The 20,984-nt window shown below is 43.9% G+C and overlaps 1 long non-coding RNA gene across 1 annotated transcript; it reads right to left on the bottom strand.

Annotated features, from left to right (window-relative positions):
• Positions 1-1,329: 1,329 nt before the first annotated feature.
• On the bottom strand, positions 1,330-19,547 carry LOC144752960 (uncharacterized). Its single transcript, XR_013594156.1, has 4 exons — positions 19,417-19,547; positions 14,412-14,465; positions 4,914-5,050; positions 1,330-2,084 (listed from the first exon to the last, which is right to left on the bottom strand). It is a non-coding gene; the product is annotated as an uncharacterized LOC144752960 (long non-coding RNA).
• Between the last annotated feature and the right edge of the window lie 1,437 nt (positions 19,548-20,984).

Here is a 20,984-nt window from a genome sequence, read left to right on the forward strand (position 1 = left end):
GGATCATTTCAATGTAGATGAGTAAAGGAAAGTGGAGCCTTCAATAATCTGGATGTTTCCTGTTGATCTTCATCCTTTCAGGTAGGCAAGTGGCCGTGGTGGTGGTGAGACACTGTGCTTGTTTGGGGAAGGCCCTCCACCTGTAGAGACCCATGCGTGTGCTGTGGACATGGCCACAGGTCCAATACTCTTGCTTAAGCCTCTCCAGTGTAGCCCCTTGGGCGGGGTTGGGGGTAAGGAATGGTGGCACAACCATTGAGGGCCTTGACGAGAGGTGGTTGCAGAAAAGTCAATAATGGAGTAAGCGGGTTGGGCGGCTCGGCCGCCCAACCCCGCTTACTCCATTATTGACCTACTGTTTCTGCTCTGCCGAAGATCCTCTGGGTTTGACGGCAGCTCCGAAACGTCCTGTGAGGGGCCTGTGGCACATATACCCTCTATTCCCGCGCTGCAGTGTTGTGATGGCATCTGTGTCACTCTGCAGTTAGCGGGGTAGGACTCTGTCCTTCCCAGCCTCCCAGAGAACTGTAGCTCTGGTTTCATTGATTTCCAAAGTAATGAGTCAATGCAGAAGCTGTCAATGATTTGAGCTGGCCGCACGACCGGTGGACAATTGCAAATATAGAGTATGCGTACTCCACCATGGCGATGGAGTATTTGATTCAGTTACCCTGACAGAGTAAATACCTTACTCCAACCTCAAAACCAGGCACATAGCCCTCAGCCCAAGCCTCCACAAGTATGAGAGACTTACTCCTGTCCCTAGAGGCTAGTCTGGTGGGCATTCCTAGGCGAAGTCCTATCACCAAAGTCCCCTGTGGGTCACTAAATTCCCCTGTATGTTACTAAAGTCCCCTGTAAGTCACTAAAGTCCCCTGTAGGTCACTAAGGTCCCCTGTAGGTCACTAAGGTCCCCTGTATGTTACTAAAGTCCCCTGCAGGTCACTAAAGTCCCCTGGAGCTCACTAAGGTCCCCTGTATGCTACTAAAGTCAACTGCAGGTCAATAAAGTCCCCTGGAGCTCACTAAGGTCCCCTGTATGTTACTAAAGTCCCCTGTAGGTCACTAAGGTCCCTGTAGGTCACTAAGGTCCCCTGTATGTTACTAAAGTCTCCTGTAAGTCACTAAAGTCCCCTGTAGGTCACTAAGGTCCCCTGTAGGTCACTAAGGTCCCCTGTATGTTACTAAAGTCCCCTGTAGGCCAGCCTTGTAGGAATCCAAGAGTATTCATTGCTGAAAGTAGTCTTATACAATTGTGATGTTTACAGATCATAGGAGTCCACCACAGACCCACCCATTTGCCACAGATCAAAACAACTGCACATGGGGTAAGTTCATGATTCTTTATTGACACCAATAATTTAACAATCCTAACATGAACACATATGGTCAACACAGAATCAGTATCAGCCAATATACTGTGAGTCAAACAACCAGGCCTTGAGAGGGTGAATAGTGTCCAGGGTGAATCCGAGAGACTTGGCGTTGATGAGAGTTGAGGTTTCGAAGCCATTCAGGTTCAAGTCACTCACCCAAGTGTCCAGTGGTTATTGCTTGTTCTTGGTGAACAACAGAAATTCTGTCTTGGTTTGGTTGGGGTAGGTGCTGGTTAGCCAAGTCTGGTGGAGGTGTGCTGTTATTTTGTCTGCTTATTTGCTCACTTATTTTGTATCATTAATTTCTGTTTAACTAGTTCTAGAAGAAAATGTGTTGTGGGCCTGTGAGACTGGTGTGACCCGTGTCCACTACCAACGCTCACGGTATGTTTTTGTGGCAACGATAAGGTAAATGCATTGAACAAATATCACACTTAGCTCTGGGGTTTGGCCAAGGCCACCCCTCGTGTACGTTTTCATGCAGATTGCCACCCAAGCATAATTCTGGTAATACATGTAGCTTGACTTTTGAAATAAATAATGTAGTTTGGCCCACCCATAATGCCGTGGCACTCTTCAGGAGTGGCACAGACAGGGTGGCAAGGGATGAGCTGTCCATGAGGGTCTCCTGTTCTCCACATCTTCAAGGGTTCAGCACCTGGGACTAACGTCATGGCATCCCTGCGACCTGCACTTGCTGAAGAAGCTCTGGAAAAGAATGATATAAAAGGGTTAGCAAAGAGCCTTTCTTATCACAAAAGGGGCGAGGAGGAGGTAAGAGCACCCAACGTCTCTTGAGTAATGCCACAACCACAAAGACGTGCGGTAGCTGTACTAATGTACATTACTCTGATCCTAACTGGGAAAGCAAGTCAACGTCCTAAACAGATAATACAGAATTATTAGGAGGCCTCGCAGACATATTTGTGACATGCTTTATCATCGGCGACCTCTCTCCCCGTGGTAGGACAGTGCCACCAGGGCGTACTCGACCACCTGTTGGACTTGGGTCAGGAGAGAGTTCTTAGTTAAAAGCTACTGGACAAAAGAGGGGTCCAGATCAGAAGTAAAAAATGCCTTGTAGTTCCCCGATGCGACACCTTTATTCATAGGGCGCTGCAGGCATATCTAAAAACCCACGTGAGTTGGTGGGTTGACTGCAATGGCTCAGTCCATCTCTCTATTAGGTCAACATGTTTCTGCCCTAATCCGTAGCCCTAATGGGTCTGGGGCATTCTTCAGGGCTAAGGATCCCTAACTGCATCACAGCGATCACACTGAGATATGTTTTTATACCAACAACACCAGAAGATACACTTATGTGAGGACTACCTGAGTTTCAGTTGCAGGTCAGATGGGTCCTGCAGGTCAGATGGGTCCTGTTCAAGGTCCTGACGATTGCCTTTAGGGCATTCCACAAATATGGTCCACTGTACCTATATAAACACTTCAATCGATATCATCCTACCCGAGAACTCAGATCGGCTACTGCTAACCTAATGATTGTCCCAAAATTCAGACTGGCCACAAAAGGAGGAAAATCCCTGGCAGTTATTGGGGCAAAGGCATGGAATAAATTGCCCCACCAACTTCGTACAATTACGCCCGAACAGAAGTTGAGGAAATCCCTTAAAACATGGATTTATAGTCTGGCGGACTCTGTATGCAAAACATTGGTATAACCCCTTGTTATCTGCTGACAACAGTAAACTAGACCATCTTTGCCTTTGAGTCGAAGTGCCAAGATGCTGCTTGGAGTGGTAGTGCGCTATGCAAATTGCTTTCACTTCACTTCACTTCACTTCACTCCTACACTTTAAGGGATGCCGGATTCCTGGTCAAAGAGGGGACAATCTCCTTTATAGTTACACTTACACCAAAAGGTACATGGTGCGACGTAACGTCATCGGGGCCGCTCCTTGCCGCTGATTCTAGTTAGGACCAGAGTCACGAAACATGAGTAATCTACTGAACTTCTTTGTGGTTGAAGCAAAGAGCCTTGCCTTCCAAGCCCGGGTGGGCAAAAGGGGCTGGTCCCATATCTAAAGTCAGCCCAGAGCTGTGAAACTTACTCCTGTGGTTGCACAGCAGCTCTAACTCCAGGGGCGGGGGCAGGGCAGTGCAGTTAGACAGGCTAAACCTGGTGTGAGTGGCCTGAGCTCTGCTGAAATGAGGCCAATGGCCTCTCCCTTCCCAACCCCACCCCTCCACTAATGGACTGATCTCAATCTCACCCTACCCAGGCAGGTTAGAACTATGAGACCAGTTGGCGCAAGACTAACTAATTCCACAGCACTCTGACTGTCTATATCTAACTCATAGCGCTCTCACTGTCAGTCAATATATCTAACCTCGCAGCACTCTGTCAGTCAATATATCTAACTGACAGCGCTCTCACTGTCAGTCAATATATCTAACCTCGCAGCGCTCTCACTGTCAGTCAATATATCTAACCTCACTGTGCTCTCACTGTCAGTCAATATATCTAACTGACAGCGCTCTCACTGTAGTCAATATATCTAACCTCGCTGCGCTCTCACTGTCAGTCAATATATCTAACCTCACAGCACCCTCACTGTCAGACAATATATCTAACCTTGCAGCGCCCTCACTGTCAGTCAATATATCTAACCTCACAGCCGTCTCGCTGTCAGTCAATATATCCAAGCTCGCAGCACTCTCACTGTCAGTCAATACATCTAACTTCGCTGTGCTGTCACTGTCAGTCAATATATCTAACTTCACAGTGCTCTCACTGTCAGTCAATATATCTAACTTGCAGCGCTCTCACTGTCAGTCAATATATCTAACTGACAGCGCTCTCACTGTCAGTCAATATATCTAACCTCGCTGTGCTCTCACTGTCAGTCAATATATCTAACTGACAGCACTCTCACTGTCAGTCAATATATCTAACCTCGCTGCGCTCTCACTGTCAGTCAATATGTCTGACAGTGCTCTCACTGTCAGTCAATATATCTAACCTCGCTGCGCTCTCACTGTCACTCAATATATCTAACCTCGCTGCGCTATCACTGTCAGTCAATATATCTAACCTCGCAGTGCCCTTACTGTCAGTCAATATATCTAACCTCACAGCGCCCTCACTGTCAGACAATTTATCTAACCTTGCAGCGCCCTCACTGTCAGTCAATTTATCTAACCTTGCAGCGCTCTCACTGTCAGTCAATATATCTAACCTCACAGCCCTCTCGCTGTCAGTCAATATATCTAACCTCGCAGCGCCCTCACTGTCAATCAAAATATCTAACCTCGCAGCGCCCTCACTGACAGTCAGTATATCCAACCCCACTGCAACACAGTGTTTTAAAATCGGCAGCAGCCTCTGTGACAGTCACTGTATCTGAACTATCAGCGCTGTCACTGCCATACAGTTAGAATATGTTACAATGCTGACACTAGGGGGACAGAGGGATCATTACCTCAGTCACAGCTTCAGTGGTACTCACCTGAAGGGCAGTAAGTAATAAAACACAGGGCAGTAGGAATTAGCCCCTCCCAACCACTTTTACTCACCGCGAAGCACATGGTCAGCACCACAGCCAGGATCACGGCAGCCAGCACGACCATGGCAATGTGATAGTCCCTCATGTCGTCTCTGTCCCTCCTCCGGGTGGTGTAGGTGGTCGTTGTAGTTGTAGTGGTCGGTGACACTGAGGAGAACGAGGGTAAAAAGTGAGTTAGCAAACGCTGGGCTTAAATACTCATGTGTAGTAATAATATTGCTGCTGCTCATAGAATCACTTGGATAATAAATATTCCTGGAGGCACGCGGCACTCATAATAATACTGCTGACTTTAGAGATATGTGGTAAGTAGTCTTAATAGCAGGGCCCTTGGGGCACTTAGGTAGTAATAATATTAATGCTGCTCACGGACACACATGGATAGCATTAATATTAATGCTGCTCACGGACACACATGGATAGCATTAATATTAATGCTGCTCACGGACACACATGGATAGCATTAATATTAATGCTTATCATGGACACACATGGATAGCATTAATATTAATGCTACTCACGGACACACATGGATTGTATTAATATTAATGCTGTTCACGGACACACAAGTATAGTATTAATAGTAATGCTGCTCACGGACACACATGGATAGTATTAATATTAATGCTGCTCACGGACATACATGGATAGCATTAAGGTTAATGCTGCTCACTGACACACATGGATAGCATTAATATTAATGCTTCTCACGGACAAATATTCCTGGAGGCACGCGGCACTCATAATAATACTGCTGACTTTAGAGATATGTGGTAAGTAGTCTTAATAGCAGGGCCCTTGGGGCACTTAGGTAGTAATAATATTAATGCTGCTCACGGACACACATGGATAGCATTAATATTAATGCTTCTCACGGACACACAAGGATAGTATTAATATTAATGCTGCTCACGGACACACATGGATAGTATTAATATTAATGCTGCTCATACACACACATGGATAGCATTAATATGAATGCTGCTCACGGACACACATGGATAGTATTAATATTAATGCTGTTCACGGACACACAAGTATAGTATTAATAGTAATGCTGCTCACGGACACACATGGATAGTATTAATATTAATGCTGCTCACGGACATACATGGATAGCATTAAGGTTAATGCTGCTCACGGGCACACATGGATAGTATTAATATTAATGCTTCTCACGGACACACAAGGATAGTATTAATATTAATGCTGCTCACGGACACACATGGATAGTATTAATATTAATGCTGCTCATACACACACATGGATAGTATTAATATTAATGCTGTTCACGGACACACAAGTATAGTATTAATAGTAATGCTGCTCACGGACACACATGGATAGTATTAATATTAATGCTGTTCACGGACACACAAGGATAGTATTAATATTAATGCTGCTCACGGACACACATGGATAGTATTAATATTAATGCTGCTCATGGTCACACATGGATAGTATTAATATTAATGCTGCTCATGGTCACACATGGACAGTATTAATATTAATGCTGCTCACGGACACACAAGGATAGTATTAATATTAATGCTGCTCATGGTCACACATGGATAGTATTAATATTAATGCTGCTCATGGACACACAAGGATAGTATTAATATTAATGCTGCTCACGGACACACATGGATAGTATTAATATTAATGCTGCTCACGGACACACAAGGATAGTATTAATATTAATGTTGCTCACGGACACACATGGATAGCATTAATATTAATGCTGCTCACGAACACACATGGATAGCATTAAGGTTAATGCTGCTCACGGACACACATGGATAGTAATAATATTAATGCTTCTCACGGACACGCATGGATAGTATTAATATTAATGCTGCTCACGGACACACATGGATAGCATTAAGGTTAATGCTGCTCACGGACACACATGGATAGTACATGGATAGTATTAATATTAATGCTTCTCACGGACACACAAGGATAGTATTAATATTAATGCTGCTCCCGGACACACATGGATAGTATTAATATTAATGCTGTTCACGGACACACAAGGATAGTATTAATATTAATGCTGCTCACGGACACACATGGATAGTATTAATATTAATGCTGCTCATGGTCACACATGGATAGTATTAATATTAATGCTGCTCACGGACACACATGGATAGTATTAATATTAATGCTGCTCACGGTCACACATGGATAGTATTAATATTAATGCTGCTCATGGTCACACATGGATAGTATTAATATTAATGCTGCTCACGGACACACAAGGATAGTATTAATATTAATGCTGCTCATGGTCACACATGGATAGTATTAATATTAATGCTGCTCATGGACACACAAGGATAGTATTAATATTAATGCTGCTCACGGACACACATGGATAGTATTAATATTAATGCTGCTCACGGACACACAAGGATAGTATTAATATTAATGCTGCTCACGGACACACATGGATAGCATTAATATTAATGCTGCTCACGAACACACATGGATAGCATTAAGGTTAATGCTGCTCACGGACACACATGGATAGTATTAATATTAATGCTTCTCACGGACACGCATGGATAGTATTAATATTAATTAACCCTGGGCGTAGTGGGCGTAGTGGGGCTCCGCGGAGCTACGCGGAGAGGGCGAGAAGCTACGCCCACTCCCGCACTCCGCGGAGCCCCACTACGCACCTCCCTCCCGCTCTCCCCTACATCCATTATTTAAGCAACTACCCTTAATAAAACTATTTTAAAGCACTTACCGTGTCCGGGGGCTCGTCCGGGGCTCCCTCTGGGAATAGCGTTGTCCTGGATACCAATGTGCATGCGCGGCCGCCCGCGCATGCGCATTGGTATCCAGGAAAGGTCGCTATTCCCAGAGGGAGCCCCGGACGAGCCCCCGGACACGGTAAGTGCCTTAAAATAGTTTCATTAGGGGTAGTTGCTTAAATACTGTATGTAGGGGAGGGCGGGAGGGAGGCGGGTGGCGGCCGACTCGGCTACGCTCACGGAGTGGGCGTAGTGTTGCCGGCTACGCTGTCTACGCAAAATGCGTAGGAGGCAACACTACGCCTACTCCGTGGGCGTAGCCGATTCGGACGCCCAGGGTTAATATTAATGCTGTTCACGGACACACATGGATAGCATGAAGGTTAATGCTGCTCACGGACACACAGGGATAGTATTAATATTAATGCTGCTCACGGACACACATGGATAGCATTAATATTAATGCTGCTCACGAACACACATGGACAGCATTAAGGTTAATGCTGCTCACGGACACACATGGATAGTATTAATATTATTGCTTCTCACGGACACGCATGGATAGTATTAATACTAATGCTGCTCACGGACACACATGGATAGCATTAATATTAATGCTGCTCACGAACACACATGGATAGCATTAAGGTTAATGCTGCTCACGGACACACATGGATAGTATTAATATTAATTCTGCTCACGGACACACTAGGATAGCATAAATATTAATGCTTCTCATGGACACACATGGATAGCATTATTATTAATGCTGCTCACGAACACAGATGGATAGTATTAATATTAATGCTGCTCACGGACACACATGGATAGCATTAATATTAATGCTGCTCACGGACACACATGGATAGTATTAATATTAATGCTGTTCGCGGACACACAAGGATAGTATTAATATTAATGCTGCTCATGGACACACATGGATAGCATTAATATTAATGCTGCTCACGGACACACATGGATAGTATTAATATTAATGCTGTTCACGGACACACAAAGATAGTATTAATATGAATGCTTCTTATGGACACACATGGATAGCATTAATATTAATGCTGTTCACGGACACACAAAGATAGTATTAATATGAATGCTTCTTATGGACACACATGGATAGCATTAATATTAATGCTGCTCACGGACACACATGGATAGTATTAATTTTAATGCTGTTCACGGACACACAAGGATAGTATTAATATTAATGCTGCTCATGGACACACATGGATAGCATTAATATTAATGCTGCTCACGGACACACATGGATAGTATTAATATTACTGCTTCTCACGGACACACAAGGATAGTATTAATATTAATGCTGCTCACGGACACACATGGATAGTATTAATATTACTGCTTCTCACGGACACACAAGGATAGTATTAATATTAATGCTGCTAACGGACACACATGGATAGTATTAATATTAATGCTCTTCATGGACACACATGGATAGCATTAATATTAATGCTGCTCATACACAGACAAGGATAGTATTAATATTAATGCTGCTCACGAACACACATGGATAGTATTAATATTAATGCTGTTCACGGACACACAAGGATAGTATTAATATTAATGCTGCTCATGGACACACATGGATAGCATTAATATTAATGCTGCTCACGGACACACATGGATAGTATTAATATTACTGCTTCTCACGGACACACAAGGCTAGTATTAATATTAATGCTGCTCATGGACACACATGGATAGCATTAATATTAATGCTGCTCACGGACACACATGGATAGTATTAATATTAATGCTGCTCACGGACACACAAGGATAGTATTAATATTAATGCTGCTCATACACACACATGGATAGTATTAATATTAATGCTGTTCACGGACACACAAGGATAGTGTTAATATTAATGCTGCTCACGGACACACATGGATAGCATTTCACGGAGACACATGGATAGCATTATTATTAATGCTGCTCACGGACACACATGGATAGCATTAATATTAATGTTGCTCACGGACACACATGGATAGCATTAATATTAATGCTGCTCACGAACACACAGGGATAGTATTAATATTAATGCTGCTTACGGACACACATGGATAGTATTAATATTAATGCTGCTCACGAACACACAGGGATAGTATTAATATTAATGCTGCTCACGGACACACATGGATAGTATTAATATTAATGCTGCTCACGAACACACAGGGATAGTATTAATATTAATGCTGCTCACGGACACACATGGATAGTATTAATATGAATGCTTCTCATGGACACACATGGATAGCATTAATATTAATGCTGCTCACGGACACACATGGATAGTATTAATATTAATGCTGTTCACGGACACACAAGGATAGTATTAATATGAATGCTTCTCATGGACACACATGGATAGCATTAATATTAATGCTGCTCACGGACACACATGGATAGTATTAATATTAATGCTGTTCACGGACACACAAGGATAGTATTAATATTAATGCTGCTCATGGACACACATGGATAGCATTAATATTAATGCTGCTCACGGACACACATGGATAGTATTAATATTAATGCTGTTCTAGGACACACAAGGATAGTATTAATATTAATGCTGCTCACGGACACACATGGATAGCATTTCACGGACACACAAGGATAGCATTATTATTAATGCTGCTCACGGACACACATGGATAGCATTAATATTAATGCTGCTCACGAACACACAGGGATAGTATTAATATTAATGCTGCTCACGGACACACATGGATAGTATTAATATTAATGCTGCTCACGAACACACAGGGATAGTATTAATATTAATGCTGCTCACGGACACACATGGATAGTATTAATATTAATGCTGCTCACGAACACACAGGGATAGTATTAATATTAATGCTGCTCACGGACACACATGGATAGTATTAATATTACTGCTTCTCACGGACACACATGGATAGCATTAATATTAATGCTGCTCACGGACACACATGGATAGCATTAATATTAATGCTGCCTGTGGACACACACGGATAGCATTAATATTAATGCTGCTCACGGACACACATGGATAGCATTAATATTAATGCACACATGGATTGTATTAATATTAATGCTGCTCACGGACACATATGGATAGCATTAATATTAATGCTGCTCACAGACACACATGGATAGCATTAATATTAATGCTGCCTGTGGACACACAGGTATAGTATTAATATTAATGCTGCTTTGGACACACATAGATAGTATTAATATTAATGCTGCTGATTATAGACACACATGGATAGTATGCGGATTATTATTATTATAATATGAATATTAACGCTGCTTTTGGACACACAGGTATAGTATTCATATTAATGCTTCTTATGGACACACAGGGTCAGTATGATAAGTAATGCTGCTTTTAGAGACTTGTGGGCAGTAATCTTATTAATACTGACTTTAGAGCCCTTAATGCAGCTCTTTGGCACACTTAGGTAGTAATAATATTAATGCTGCTCTTAGAGAGGAGGAGTAAGTAGTAATAATCCTGCCCACATAACAGTTGTCCTCCATGGGTTCAAGTTTACAAGATCACAGTCAGCATCAGCGGCTTTGCCCACCTATTTAACCCCTCAGCCAACTTCTACAGGATGAGTGTGTGCGGCTCACCGGGCAATACCCAGAAAAGGCACACCTGTAGGGTCAGTATCCTGTTCTGTGAGTTCCAGGCTGCTGAGTTCTATTAACACTGCCCCCAACAAAAACCCAAGAGTTGGGAGCCTTCCGGCGCAGAGACCATTGCATGGCGCCCTCTTGGGGTGGGGGGTGTATGGGTGAAACACCCGCAGCGGAGTGCGCAGTGTGTACTGTCCTGTTTTTAATGTGGGCCCTTTCTTCTCTTTTTGTAAAATATAAAGTATTAGTACCCGTCCCCAACCCCCTGTAAAGCGGTCTTTACACTATTTCGTGGTATTCTTTGGAATAATAGTTTGAACCCAACTTTACTCCTCAAAGAAGGTCAAAGAAAGGACACTGTCCAGGATACCATTTCAAAGAAGTGTGCAATGAATGGAAATTGGGCAAACTGGGCTGTTAAAGAACAAGCACTGGCAAAGCCAACTGTTCTTAGCTCTATTTAAAAATAACATAGTGACTCCATATGAGGTATATTGGTGCTTGTCAGAAGTGACCCAATACCACAGTTCAGCAAAAACAAACCAGCCAATGAGAAGAGCCCGGTTGTTAAGGATGCAATGAACGAAGAATGTGATTGGATAAGATAGCTGGTGGGGCTACAGTTCCACCAATCAGGAGCTGAATAAAGAATAGACCAATCGCCTGCTCTTGATTGATAGGTGTCTGGGGCCAGACGATGGCCAATGCTGGATCAACAGCCCAAGCATGATAATATGAAATCAGAGGACACTCTGTGGCACCACAAAGCGACACAAAAAGACAGTAGGACCTCAAGAGCACGCGACCAGCGATGCAAGGGACCTATTCACAGACATCCATAATGGTGCCTTGTAATACACTCTTTTATAGTCCTTGGGTGTTGTGGAGCTACCGTGCAGCACAATGCTGAGCTCTGAGCTGGCAAGGTGGAACCAGCTCACACCTAACCCATTATGTACTTTTATTATTACATGTTGGCTCAGTGAACTTATCCTGAGTTTCTTTTTTTAAACAGACATCTCTTTATATAAAGAGTAAATACAATACAGTATTATACTATTTGGAATATGGATTAAAATATTTAGCTCAGGTAAGGCCATGCTTTAGTTTGTTAAAAACACATTCCATCTCAAATCCAAAGATTGTTGGAACTGTTCCCTGCGAGATACAGCTGCTAACAATGGGCACTGACTGCAGTTAGATGGTTCAGGGTTTGATTCCTTTTCATAACAGCATGGTGATTGGAAAAGGTGGATGGTGACGTTTGGGGGAGTGGTTTCAGGCTGCTTTGGTTTGTATGGATACTGCTGCTTAGAGATTAATTAGTAATGGCAAGAAATTATGATTCATCTCTAATTGGAGAAAAATCATATTTCACAGGAATAATGTCATATCCATGAAATATGGAAAATATTTCTCAGATTTGACATCATCTTGTCATCAATAAAGCAATCGATCATGTCTTATATACATTTATGTCATGTCAGTGAAAATAATTGTGTCCCAATAAAACATTATTTAGAGAAACTGTGCTAAAAAATGCACACATGTTAACACAGAGCAAAGTTCACCTTCTAGTAGAGCAACAAATACATGAGAAAACACTGTTTATTGCCTCAAATGTTGTATGTAACAATTACCTCACACAAGGAGATCACTCTTCTAACTGTCACAAGACCTCTCAATGTGATTTTCACTTACTGCAGAACTTAAGCCATCTGCAACCTCAATCATGTTTTAATGCACAAATAAACATGAAATAAACTGTCCCATGAAACAAACTGCAGTGTAAACCATGTGTGAGCAGAGTGGAGAGAGGCCAGGAAGAGGAGGGGCACCTGATCCCACTCAAGGCTTTATCTCTTGTGAGTCATGACACTCAACAGTGGCAGTAAATAGTGTGTTACACTTGGCAAAGCTGCATATATACCTCATATTTACACTGGGTAGTTATAGTTAGGAGTGTGGTTCTATAGGAAATGATTTTAATGAATTGCTAATAGCTTTGGCGCCGTTGGACAAATCTTAACAAAACTTTCTCCAAAAAAGTGCTTGTTTTTTTACTTAGGATCTTCACGGACAGTTTCAGGGTGATTCATTAAGCGGTGGCGGATAAAAAGGAGGGATCCCAAAACCCCAAATCCCCATGCATTTTTCACAGACTTTTTGGAATGCGATAGAACAAAAATGTCTAAACGGAATTACACTAAATTTAATAGGAAGCTAGACAATGGTGCATAAAGCAAGCTTTTTGTGATTTTGTGTGAATCTGTTTATTAAATTTCGAGAAATTACAGTTAAAAAATATTTGTATATCTGGACTGTTGGGTTCGCTAGAATCTCGAGAGATTCCAGTGGTCTCGCAAATTGAAAATTGGAGCCATCTGATTGGGTGAGTTTTTTTTTTACCCGTCGACCAGTGAACAGGAGGCTCCTATGAGTCCGGCCGAAGCTCAAGCTCTGATTGGTTGGCCACAGCATGAAGAGATAAGTTGCAGCTGCCATTTCAGGACACAGGAATTCTTGCAGGAAAGTAACTATAACGGGCGCCCTCTCCATCCCCTGCTAAATCACTCATGAGATGCTTTATGACATCATCGATAGCATCGCTGCAACACCTGAAACGTCATCATTGACGACAACACTGTGCCGGGCCGGGGCACGAGTTATAGTTATTTTACTGCATCAGTATTTACTTGAGATAACTATAACTGGTGGATTTCAGTTGTTTTTTTAGTTTAAAATTTTTATTTTTAAACTGGCATTTTCATCTAACTATAACTTCCCTTTAACCTTTGCTTTTCTCAGTGAATTTCTAATTTTTTTTCACGTAAAGTAAATTATAACTACAATTCCTCACTATAACATTATTTTAACCTTTGATTTTTCAGTGAATTTCTAGGATTTATTTTAACAGAAACCCATTTGTACATACAATACTCATGCTCATATATGTAGACATATACACATATACAAATATACACGTACACACACACATACATATTCACACATAGACACACAAGCAGCAATAGGGAGACATAGGGCATGGCTGAAGGCTGCTACTGTACCTGTAGGGCTGGGAGGAAATAAAGTAATGGGTGGCAAAAGAGTAATCTGGCAATCTGTAACAGAGGAAGAGAAAGTTTATTAGTAACATTTGCATGGGTGGTTCTCACATTCTCTCTGTTTCACATACATACTGTATGTGCGTCACAGGACCCAACATTAACCTTAAATCCAGACTGCACCCTAAAAGTGCATGACCATCTTATTCAACGTCTCACCCCTACCCTACAGTCTTCATCCATAGTAAAACCACAACGACCGACACCAAACCCTAACACCTAATGCCGATGGTACTCTTAGATCCATTCCGAAGAAGAGGAACAAGACCATTGAAAGCTAACCGTAAACCCAACATTTACCCAAACCCTGCATCTAAATGTTCCCGTGACTCCAGTCATGACCACTCTTTCTGGGCTGCATGTAGGAGTTTTACACTCACTATCACAAAACCAATAAGCCCAAGTCTACTACTGACAAAAACCAAACATCGTTCATGTGAGTGAACATCTCAGCTGGACACCACTTATAACCCTAACCCCCACCAAACCCAAGGTCTGCCTGAACCCTCAGTCAGACTGTGCTACTGATCCCAACCATAACTCTGCCTCCAACCTGACCCTTACTTCAACCACAACCAGTCCTGTAGCCGTGATCCATTAACAACCACAAACCTAACGCTAAACTTTCACTACTCTACCCTAGCCTTGAGCATGACACTATCCCCACAAAAGACGTATAAACTATAGACTTTCACTCAGATGAAACTCCAAACCCTCACCCCAATGCTACACTTGCTGTACTGCTGACATCAGAGCGCTTTTACTGTCATGCAGTCAATATATCTAACACCGGATCACTCTCACTGTCACACTGTTTGTGTATGAAACCTCAGAGAGTGCTCAGTGTCACACACTGAGTATGTCTAACATCGGATCACTCTCACTGTCACACTCTTTGTGTATGAAACCTCAAAGAGTGCTCACTGTCACACACTGAGTATATCTAACACCGGATCACTCTCACTGTCACACTCTTTGTGTATGAAACCTCAGAGAGCGCTCACTGTCACACACTGAGTATATCTAACACCCGATCACTCTCACTGTCACACTCTTTGTGTATGAAACCTCAGAGAGCGCTCACTGTCACACACTGAGTATATCTAACACCGGATCACTCTCACTGTCACACTGTTTGTGTATGAAACCTCAGAGAGTGCTCACTGTCACACACTGAGTATATCTAAAACCGGACCACTCTCACTGTCACACTGTTTGTGTATGAAACCTCAGAGAGCGCTTACTGTCACACACTGAGTATATCTAACACCGGATCACTCTCACTGTCACACTGTTTTTGTGCATGAAACCTCAGAGAGCGCTCACTGTCACACACTGAGTATATCATAACCGGATCACTCTCACTGTCACACTGTTTTTGTGTATGAAACCTCAGAGAGCGCTCACTGTCACACACTGAGTATATCTAACACCCGATCACTCTCACTGTCACACTCTTTGTGTATGAAACCTCAGAGAGCGCTCACTGTCACACACTGAGTATATCTAACACCGGATCACTCTCACTGTCACACTGTTTGTGTATGAAACCTCAGAGAGTGCTCACTGTCACACACTGAGTATATCTAAAACCGGACCACTCTCACTGTCACACTGTTTGTGTATGAAACCTCAGAGAGCGCTTACTGTCACACACTGAGTATATCTAACACCGGATCACTCTCACTGTCACACTGTTTTTGTGCATGAAACCTCAGAGAGCGCTCACTGTCACACACTGAGTATATCATAACCGGATCACTCTCACTGTCACACTGTTTTTGTGTATGAAACCTCAGAGAGCGCTCACTGTCACACACTGAGTATATCTAACACCGGATCACTCTCACTGTCACACTCTTTGTGTATGAAACCTCAGAGAGTACTCACTGTCACACACTGAGTATATCTAACACCGGATCACTCTCACTGTCACACTCTTTGTGTATGAAACCTCATAGAGTACTCACTGTCACACACTGAGTATATCTAACACCGGATCACTCTCACTGTCACACTCTTTGTGTATGAAACCTCAGAGAGTGCTCACTGTCACACACTGAGTATATCATAACCGGATCACTCTTACTGTCACACTGTTTGTCTATCAAACTCCAGAGTGCTCGCTGTCACACACTGAGTATATCTATTCCTACAGCGCTTTCACTATCACACAATTTGTATATCGAACTCTGGCGAGGACTTACCACTGCATGCTGAGTATATCTAACACTGCAGCACTCTAACCGTCTCAAAGTCAGTATATCCAATACTGGAGAGCAATCACTATCACACACTGAGTATATCTAACACCTGATCACTCTCACTCTCACACTCTTTGTGTATGAAACCTCAGAGAGCGCTCACTGTCAGACACTGAGTATGTCTAACACCGGATCACTCTCACTGTCACACTGTTTGTCTATCAAACTCCAGAGTGCTCGCTGTCACACACTGAGTATATCTATTCCTACAGCGCTTTCACTATCACACAATTTGTATATCGAACTCCGGCGAGGTCTTACCACTGCATGCTGAGTATATCTAACACTGCAGCACTCTAACCGTCTCAAAGTCAGTATATCCAATTCTGGAGAGCAATCACTATCACACACTGAGTATATCTAACACCGGATCACTCTCACTGTCACACTCTTTGTGTATGAAACCTCAGAGAGCGCTCACTGCCACACACTGAGTATATCTAACACCGGATCACTCTCACTGTCACACTCTTTGTGTATGAAACCTCAGAGAGTACTCACTGTCACACACTGAGTATATCTAACACCGGATCACTCTCACTGTCACACTGTTTGTGTATGAAACCCCAGAGAGTGCTCACTGTCACACACTGAGTATATCTAACACCGGCTCACTCTCACTGTCACACTCTTTGTGTATGAAACCTCAGAGAGGGCTCACTGTCACACACTGAGTATATCTAACACTGGATCACTCTCACTGTCACACTGTTTGTGTATGAAACCTCAGATAATGCTCACTGTCACACACTGAGTATGTCTAACACCGGATCACTCTCACTGTCACACTGTTTGTGTATGAAACCCCAGAGAGTGCTCACTGTCACACACTGAGTATATCTAACACCGGCTCACTCTCACTGTCACACTCTTTGTGTATGAAACCTCAGAGAGGGCTCACTGTCACACACTGAGTATATCTAACACCGGATCACACTCACTGTCACACTCTTTGTGTATGAAACCTCAGAGAGGGCTCACTGTCACACACTGAGTATATCTAACACCGGATCACTCTCACTGTCACACTGTTTGTGTATGAAACCTCAGAGAGCGCTCACTGTCAGACACTGAGTATATGTAACACCGGATCACTCTCACTGTCACACTCTTTGTGCATGAAACCTCAGAGAGTGCTCACTGTCACACACTGAGTATATCTAACACCGGATCACTCTCACTGTCACACTGCTTGTGTATGAACCCTCAGAGAGTGCTCACGGTCACACACTGAGTATCTCTAACACTGCAGGGCTCTCACAGTCCCGCAGTCAGTATATCCAACTCTGGAGAGCTCTCGCTGTCCCACACTGAGAATATCTAACACCGGATCACTCTCACTATCACACTGCTTGTGTATGAAACCTCAAAGAGTGCTCACTGTCACACACTGAGTATATCTAACACCGGATCACTCTCACTGTCACACTCTTTGTGTATAAAACCTCAAAGAGTGCTCACTGTCACACACTGAGTATATCTAACACCAGATCACTCTCACTGTCACACTCTTTGTGTATAAAACCTCAAAGAGTGCTCACTGTCACACACTGAGTATATCTAACACCGGATCACTCTCACTGTCACACTGCTTGTGTATGAAACCTCAGAGAGTGCTCACGGTCACACACTGAGTATCTCTAACACTGCAGGGCTCTCACTGTCCCGCAGTCAGTATATCCAACTGTGGAGAGCGCTCACTGTCACACTGAGTATATCTAACACTGCAGCACTCTCAATATCACACACTGAGTATATTTAACACTGCAGGGCTCTCACTGTCCCGCAGTCAGTATATCCAACTCTGGAGAGCTCTCGCTGTCACACACTGAGTAGGTGTGACATTGCAGCACTCTGACTGTCACACAGCTTGTAAACCATTCTCAAGAGAGCTCTCACTTTTGCACAGTGAGTATATCTATCACTGTGAAATACCTTGTCTATCAAACTCCAGAGAACTCTCCCTGTCACACTGTCTCTGGCAGAATGTAGCAGACATAGAAAGTGGAAAAACTAGGAGAAATAAGGGCATTCATCCATGTTGCACCTCCCTAATACCACCCCAGTGGCGGTGGCAGAATCTGATGCATTATCAGGCTTACGATTCCTCGTAAATCTGGAAATGCTTCAGATTCCATGGGTGCTGCATGGAAACTCCCACAGCAACACCCGTGGAATTCCCCTTTCATGCAGTGTCCCACGTGAAAGGGGCAGATATTTACAAGGCCATTAAAAGACACTTAACCCCTTCCATGCTCATGACGGAACGGTTTCGTCATCAGCGTCGGTGCTCCGGTGCTGATGACGGAACATTTCCGTCATGAGCCAATACGCTTTTAAACCCTTCAGCACTGCAGCGAAATTCGCGCAGCACTGAAGGGGTTAAAGTGGATTTGTGTGCTCTTGAAAATATGCTGTGACACATTGCGTCACCGTGCATCCTAAAAGTGACATGTAGTGACGCAAAAGTGCAGCAGATGCCTCATAATAAGGCCCTTAGTAGTTCTGACTTCACAACACTCTTGCTGCTCTACAGTCAATATATCTGACCCCATCGGGCTCTCACCATCAGACAGTCGGTCTAAGGCTGTTCTTCTCAGTTCATTCACTATCCTTAAGGGCTTTACTCTTCTGACAGCTGATGTCTGCGTCCCTTAACCTCCTCCATCTTTGAAGTCTCCTACCTGCTGTCTGGAGGTACACGACCATGAATAGTGCCAGGAGCCTGAGGGCACAGCGGGGTCCCATCCATGCTGGTGCCATGCTGAGTTTTCTTCGGAGATGTCTCAGGTCACACAGTGCACCTGGGTACCTTAGAATGAGGTTGTGTCCATCCCCTTCTCACCGCAGCCTTTATACCTGTCCGTGGACAGTAAAGTGGGTGTTCCTCACGTTTCATGGACTGGTCATCGAGTAGTTGTCTGCTCTTGTCACTCTCTGTCACTGCGGCAGAGCTGCCCTCACATTCCTGGGTAAATTTGTCTTAGATACTGCTGAAGCTGTGATGAAATAAGTGCTTACCCATGAACTTTAATTAGACTTTTATTGGGATGGGAGTGTCCCTCAGTGTCTCCGACTAATGCTCACCTCACTGCTTCCAGGCCAGTGACGAATCAACTGACCCAGGCCTTACCTGACAGTCAGCAGTGTCAAGTCCAGGTCTGTGGGCAACGCCACACGTGCTGTCTTCGATGGCGCCGTCAGCACTCTCAGCTGTGAGCATTCAGTGTCTCGTCTCGTCAATCTCAGCTGTGAGGGCTCAGTGTCCCCTTAACGCAGTCTCTCCTGTGAGGCTCAGTGTCCCCTTGACTCACTCTCATCTGGGGGCTCAGTGTGCCTTTAACGCAGTCTCTCCTGTGGGGATCAGTCTCCCATCCTCTCCTTTTCTGCTGTGGGGAGTTAGTGCCCTCTCACTTCACTCTTAGCTGTGAGGGTTCAGTATCACCTCACTCTTTGCTGTGAAGTTTCAGAGACCCCAAAAAGCTGTGAGTGCTCTGTCTCCCTGCTGCTCACTCTAAGCTGTAAGGGACCGATGTCCCCTCACCTGAGTCCCAGCTGTGGCTGCACAGTGCCCCCTCTTGTCACTCTCAGCTGAGAGGGTCCAGTGTTCTCTCACTCACTCTCAGCTGTGAGGGTCCAGTGTCCCCTTAACTCACTCTCAGCTGTAAAGGCGCAGTGCTCCATCTCTTCAACATACGCTTCATACACAAACGCGCAATGGAAATGTGGAACCTACTCGACTCTCTATCGCCTTCTTTACAGAGACCTGGACCAACGCATCCTCCGCCCCTGACATTAGCACCTCCATCCCAGACGGATACAAGATCCAGAGAAAGACCGCCTCAACCCAGGAGGGGCCTGGTCTTTGCCCACAAGGGCACCCTCCACCTCACCAACTCCAGCAAAACCTTCCTTTCGGCCGAACAACTGCAGTTCCAAATCCAGACCACCCCCAAAGCCACACTCTGAGAAACCTCGTCTACGGACCCCCCGGCCCCCAAACACCCTTCGCCACCACTATCATCCACTTCATTGCACCCCACGCCATCGCCTAAACAAACTACATACTCATTGGAGACCGGAACTTCCATCTTGAAAACCCCTGGGACCCCAACTCCCCTATCCTTCGTGACAACCTAGCCAGCGTCGGACATAAACACCTCATCAACACAGCGACCCACAGAGCAGGACACACCCTAAAACCCATCTTCAAGGCTGTAAACAGCGTCCAATTCAGCCACACAATGCAGCC

Source organism: Lissotriton helveticus, chromosome 5_1 (genome assembly GCF_964261635.1).
Source record: "Lissotriton helveticus chromosome 5_1, aLisHel1.1, whole genome shotgun sequence".
Taxonomy (NCBI): domain Eukaryota; kingdom Metazoa; phylum Chordata; class Amphibia; order Caudata; family Salamandridae; genus Lissotriton; species Lissotriton helveticus.